The sequence below is a fragment of the Malus sylvestris genome, chromosome 9, assembly GCF_916048215.2.
Source record: "Malus sylvestris chromosome 9, drMalSylv7.2, whole genome shotgun sequence".
In the NCBI taxonomy this organism is placed as follows: domain Eukaryota; kingdom Viridiplantae; phylum Streptophyta; class Magnoliopsida; order Rosales; family Rosaceae; genus Malus; species Malus sylvestris.
In genome coordinates this window covers 7006800-7013564 of record NC_062268.1, presented here as the reverse complement: position 1 = coordinate 7013564, position 6765 = coordinate 7006800, and the positions used below count along the sequence as shown (strand labels likewise).

General features: G+C 36.0%; 1 long non-coding RNA gene across 1 annotated transcript; it reads right to left on the bottom strand.

The window, feature by feature from the left end:
• Window positions 1-4007: 4007 nt before the first annotated feature.
• LOC126583407 (uncharacterized) lies at window positions 4008-6218 on the bottom strand. Its single transcript, XR_007609741.1, has 3 exons — window positions 5823-6218; window positions 4621-4752; window positions 4008-4453 (listed from the first exon to the last, which is right to left on the bottom strand). It is a non-coding gene; the product is annotated as an uncharacterized LOC126583407 (long non-coding RNA).
• Window positions 6219-6765: the final 547 nt, after the last annotated feature.

Here is a 6765-nt window from a genome sequence, read left to right as displayed (position 1 = left end):
AAGGCACACCCAGCTTCGGCGAGGCCGTGGGTGTCGAGGAACTTTTCGAACACCTCCAACCGTTTCACGACAAACGGAAAGTATAAAAACACTACTCTCGTCTTGTGCTTCATTTTGATACCTAGATCGGAGCCTAAGATGTACATTTGCAGTCGGCCGGAGCTGTAGAAGCTCCGACGTTCTCCTCCGTTCGCACCAAGCCCTTTAGGTCATTCCTCAACCCACGGGCCTTAAGCCCATTTTGTTTCAACCCAAAACCATTTCCCTTTCAGTTTTTACTTTTAATTTTTATTTAAAATTCCTTAAGACCTAAAAGGTCTTCGGGCCATTTCATTTAAGGCCCTTAACCTGTTGACTAAACCCTAAACCCTTTTAATTAGGCCCTCGGGCCGTGTAGGTCTTGGCCCGAGCCTAGATACCTCATAAACCCCTAAGAACCAGCCCACCTAATTATCTAAAACCCTAACCCTAAAGACCAAACCAACCCATTTGACCTAAATCCCTAAGGCCCAAACTGGACGCAATACCCATACCCTAAACGGTTGACTCTGACCGTTGACTTTAACTTTGACCATTGACTTTGACCGGTCAACGATCAACGTTGACTTTGTCGTTGACTTTTTGGGACTTTGTTCGGGACCTCTCCTAGGCTAATTTCGATGTCCTGGACCTGTTTTTGAAGTCCATTTTTCCAAATTCAATCATTTGAGTATAGTTTGACTAAATGTACTCTTTTATGTGAATATGTGTGATTATTAGCAGTGATTCTGTTATTCCTTTTTAGTACGGCTTTGCACCAACGGTGTACGGTGAGTGGACCCCTTCTAAAAATGCATGTTTTAACAGTAGAAATGCACACATGAAAAATATGATTTAATGATTACATTTTATGAAATGTTTTATGAGATAACATGTTTACTGAGGCTAGTTTGAATTATTACTATTTTTCCTATAACCCATGTTCTTATAGAATATCCGATGAATGATGATATGATATTTAGAACATGTTTCGAACACCTCTTTAAAGTATAGATGATATATGACTTTATACTATGAAGTTGCTTTTCAATATATATATGTTCAATGGTTTTGTACTTACCTAGTGGTCTTTTCCGTTACGGGACGTAGGGATAGATTCTGGTCCGTCGCGAGTGACGGTTTGGTGTTAGCATGGGGCCTGGAGTGTGTTTCCTTTGGCTATTTAGCACATGGACGGGGAGCTAGCATGGGGCCTGGGGGTTATCGAACAATTCACTAGTGATTATTATATATACAAGTTATGATTTGAGACATTGCATGGCATGTTAGGTTTCGGAAAACCTATGTTTATCATTATATATGTGTTTTCATAAAACCTGGAGGTTAGTATGTTGATAACTGTTTTATTATATATATATATATATATATCAACCTGGTCCACTCACGTTTGTTTTGCGCCCCTTTCAGGACCATATAACGAGGAATACGATCTGAGTTACGAGGAAATTCCCTACCAGTGATTTCGTGCTATATCTTATCTGTTTGGGCACCTATTGTAATAACACTTTTTATCTTAAATTCCGCTTGTACTCTGTATTAGACGTATGCTCTGAACATATGGTGTTATCTTAATATTTATTAACTAGCAGTTGAACTCTAGTATTGTGTTATTAGTCCCTATTGCCTATTTTAGCATATTTCTTAGCTTTTGCTTAAATTAAATGGCTTTCGTCACCCTTTGGGTGTCGGCCAGTAAGTGACCATCCCGATGTCCCGAGGACATCGGGGTCGGGGCGTGTCAATTTGTGATAAAAACCCGTGAATCTTGTGGGGCCCATTTATGTATCACATCAGCACTTAATGTAATTTTTAAAAGACTTGTGACAGAAGGACCACATTGATTTGCGACACTTATTTTCAGGGACTACATTGATTGATTTTCAATTTTAAGGACCATCTTGATGGTGATGGTCAATTTCAATGACCATTTGTGATAAAAACCCTTGTTAGATTGATTGTTTAATCCTTCATTAAATGAGTAGGAGCCTTATATGAGCGCTAACATACATGCAACATTTGCCCAATATTGACAAATAAAACTCATCAATTTACAGGAGGATTAGATATTCTTAGAGATAAAAAGTGTAAATTAATATATAATTTCAAAATTATAGAATGTACGCAATGTGAGAAAATTAGAATTTTATGGCCCATTTTGAAGTTTTGCTTAAACTTATAGAGTGTAAAATATAGTTAGCCCAAAATAATGATGTAGGTGAGGAGATTTTTTTTTGTGTGCAAAGAGAAGTACCATTAGCCTATAAAGTTCACTGTGAAAATAAACCTTATTGTTAAAAAGCCATCATGTTGCCAAGGAAGCACATTGTGGTTGTGGAGCCATGCATAATCATCAAAAAGTTCTTAAAAAATTCACCAAGAAAAGCACTTATAATCTTCAGTAAAATTAGCACACTTCTAACAATTAATGATAAAAAGATTGCTCTGTAGCTATTGTGACCTCTTCTTCCCGTTTCACATGAGGCTTTATGTCACCACATGTTCACTCTAATCATGTGTGTGTGTGTGTGTAAACTATAAATACTGCTAGAGTGTTATTTTGATCACCTAGGAAAATAAAAAAATAAAAAACTTGATTTCAGAGATGGCTAGCGAGAGAGGAGTCTACAGGATGGTGAGAGAGCCCTTCTGTGACAAAAATGGACAAAAGAAAGGAGCATGGAATCCTGAAGAAGACAATTAAAAGGAAAACTAAGGATGGTCATATGAACTGGCGTGCACTTCCCAAACTTGCTGGCAAGTACATAAAATAACATACTTAATTGTGTCTTCAAAGAATTTTCTTAAGCTTAATCTCATAAATCATAGGTTAGCTACAACGTTCTGGGCTTATTTGTGACTTCCTTTTTCATCCCCATTCAACTATTATGAGAGTATGTGTGACTAATTTGACTATAATTTCCAAAAATCGTCATTTAGCTTTGGGTTGGATCACATGCTTAGGGACCCTTCAAGCATGCTTGATATATCAGACAATTCGAGTGAGGTATAATGATCAAATATACTGGTTTGTTTTGCATATAGTTGTACCATAAATTGGGCATCAGTATTTAGGCTTCATTACTTAGCCCATGATTCATGTAAGAGAGGAGGAAACCCTTATTCTATAAAAGGGCTCCCTTACACTCACTTAAGGGACGAGCCTCGATGAGGAAAGAAGGGAAACAGACAGAGGGGAAACGGAAGAGCAAACAGAATAGCAAAGAGAGCAAACACTGCCTCTATAGCTTCCATGTATATTCAACATTCATTTACATAGTGAAACGGAATCAACACCAGTGTGGACGTAGCCTCAACTTGAGGTCAACCACAATATATCTTTGCGTTCTTGTGCGTTTGTGTAATTTACAGTCGGATTTATGTTGGTCCAAAATCGACCCGATTTTGTGCATCAACACATATAATCTCACTGCAAGTTTAGTAAGGTGTGGCAAAAGTTGCAAACTAAGATGGACGAATGAGCTTCAACCGGGTGTAAAATGGGAAACTACTCTCGAAGAAGAAGACAATTTGATCATCGAATTACATGAAGAAGTGGGAATAAGTATGATTGCTTCTTCATTAAGAATGCCATGCATACTTAACTTCTGGCGAATTTCTTTGTGGTACTCTTAGTAAGAATGCTATGGATTATTGAAGGAGATTTGTGTTTTCTGTGTTCTAAATGCCATGCAGACGGATGTATGTAGAATGAGATTATACATGTTCGCAACAGGTATAAGAATGAGATGTGACTGTTGGGAGATATCTCTTCAGATGGGGTGAGCCCAATTTTAGTCTCCAAGGTCCATCACTTTAATAACTTTCTATAAGGGACAAAGCCTTATAAAGTGAGGAAACCTTATGGTGGTGAGCAATGTGGGACAATGAAATTCTCTACTCAAAATTTCCAACAAATTATATATTCAAAGTAACTAAGTATATATAAGTTAACAAAGAAAAAGCCCATAACACTTTTATAACGATACTTATCTACAAGGAACATAAAATGTTAAGACAAAGGGAATAACATATTTAAGGGCTGATGTTATCAGTTCTAACACTATTAAAGAGATATATCTCTTTCAAGTTTTTAGGCTCACAAGTCGGGCTTAAACATTTGTGCACTAGAATTCCAGGCTTCTTGTTTGGCCATTATCAAGGGTCTTCCGATTGTATTGGCCTCTCTTCAAATTTACTTAGGCGCTATGTATGCTCTGCCGCCAAGCACATGTAACACATAAGACTTACACAATCATTTTCCTCTAAATCGTGGGACTTTTATTTCAGACATACAACTTAGGGGAACTTCAGGTATTTGATATACAAACCCTTGTAGTTCATCCAACAAGCGTTGCAAAATGGGCAAACCAAAAGCAAGTTTCTTTCCAGACCCTGTTTTGGCAACACCAAGGTCCTGTCATATAAACCAATTTACTGAGTACCAAACAAGAATGATCATTGCCAATTAAAGATAATGAAAATAGATATAAAATTAATCTAGATTCCACTGAATCCATCTCAACCACTCACAAGAGGTTCAAAATTATTCTAGATTCTACTGAATTCATCTCAACCACTCACATGAGTATCGAAGTGCCTTTTGCAAGTACATGGTACACCCCTTTATTGAGAGCAAACGAAGATGGCGTCTATAACTTCTCAACAGGGTCACAAGATTACTTGTTGGAGAAGTGAAGGATCTGAATTTTGTATCTGTGAGGAACACTCGTCATTCCATGTGATATTGCAATTCAGGTTTAGTTTACCAGATTGTAACTTAAAGTTGATGCAACGGGATATAAAAAGGAGAACTGAACAATAATATTTGGCTAGAAACAACTAGCAAAATTTAGAATTAACCAGGAAGAAAGAGAGATCACAAACTTGTGTGTGATTGATAGATAATAAACAAAAGATAGAAAGTTTTAACGAAAAGCCCACGTTACTGTTCACTTTAACGAAAAACCACATTTTTATATTAAAAAGTCAAACCTGGTAGTATTCACTTTACCCTTTATTTTGTTCTTATAATTAAAACTCAAAGTTTTCAAACCATTTTTATTAGTTTTCCTCAAAAGATAACCAAAACAGCGTTCTAAGTTTTAAGGATACTTTTGAAACTTGTTAATTGTTTGTTTTATTTCCTATTTGACCGTTAAGTCCTATCAGGGTTTGAGCAAGATGACCAAGCCCATCTCAATTAACAGGCTCTGCTTCTATTGTTCAAAGACCAGAGACATATTTCAGATTGGATTTTTTTTTAAAGAGAAATTATTTCCACAAAATTTGTTTACACATTCATATTCATTTTTGGCCGTCAAATTATAAATAAATAAATCAAAGAAAAAAAAAAGAGGCATAAATAAATAGATCAAGGTGCGTCAAAATTAAATATATAATTTGGATTAGAATGTTTAGGCATACTTGATCTAAGGCTTTACTTTTTTCTTTCGATTCAATGATAAAATGAATGACCTAGCAAACAGCAAGTAGAAAAAAATCACATTGTTATGAATTTTTCAATGCTATCTATATAAAGAGAGAAACTTGTATCCAACAAACTAACAGAGTGCATGCAACCCTCATAAAAACCAAATTGTATACCACGATAAGCTAATTTTTAAAATAAATATAATAGAAAACAGGTTAATTAACTAAGAAACTGTAAATGTTGTACTTGTATGTAGTCTGTTGTAGGTAAGTTATGGTCCCAAATCATATTCAATGCAATGCAATTATACAAATCCAAATCCAAATCTAATATTGTGTGCATGTCTACATACCATATTACTGTAGCTAGTAACTGGTAACAAGAAAACCATAAAGAAAAGGTGGAAGGCAGTTGTAGTCTTCTCTCCATTAGCAAATGCCTAGGACTATTATAGGAGAGACAATGTGCCACCTTCGCTGGCATGCGAGAAATTGTAAGTACGTGGCATTTAGTATTCAAAGCTATCTTGCTCTGGTACTTGCTGTTATTACCCGAAGAGGAGACAATGAGCCACCCTCACATTAAAGAAGTTTTGGATGCTTATCATTGTCACCTTCATAAGAAACCTCTCGGAATCCATGTGACTTTCCTTTACTTCTGTATTGTCACAGATAAAACCAAGAAATTACTGAACCAAGAGAAGCTTCTCTCAACCCGCAGTTTCTTCTGATGTTTATTTCTACGTGTGGTTGGCTACCCAGATCAACTTTTATAATCCGCGCTCCTACATGAATATTTCAACGTAAAAGTTAATGAGTGTGTGGTTGTAGTACTCCGAATTTCATTCAACAAAATTAAGACCAAGTCCAGTCGAGGCAAAACTAATTAAGCAATTAGTTTTTTTTACGCTACGAAGAATTACATAGTCAGGAGACATAAATCTACCCCGTAGAAAAGAAGAAAAAAAAATAAACAAGTAAAGAGTGGGAGCCTAAATTTAACCGGTTCTAAAAGACAATATATAATAAAGATACAAGGAAAATAGGGGTGACATGCAAGTTCTTTATGTTACAATAGAATATATCAGAATAGAAATACGAATATTGTAATTGATGGTATCGATAATTCCTTTCCTTTACAGGTTTCGTAGATTGACTGTGATTAGGGTTGTTCAACTATACACATTTCTTCCTAGTGAGAAGAATAATATTGAATCATTCACGAATTCTAACTTGGTAGCCTAGGTTGGAAAACAATGATAAGAAAATTCCAAAGAACGCCACCGAATCTGTTGA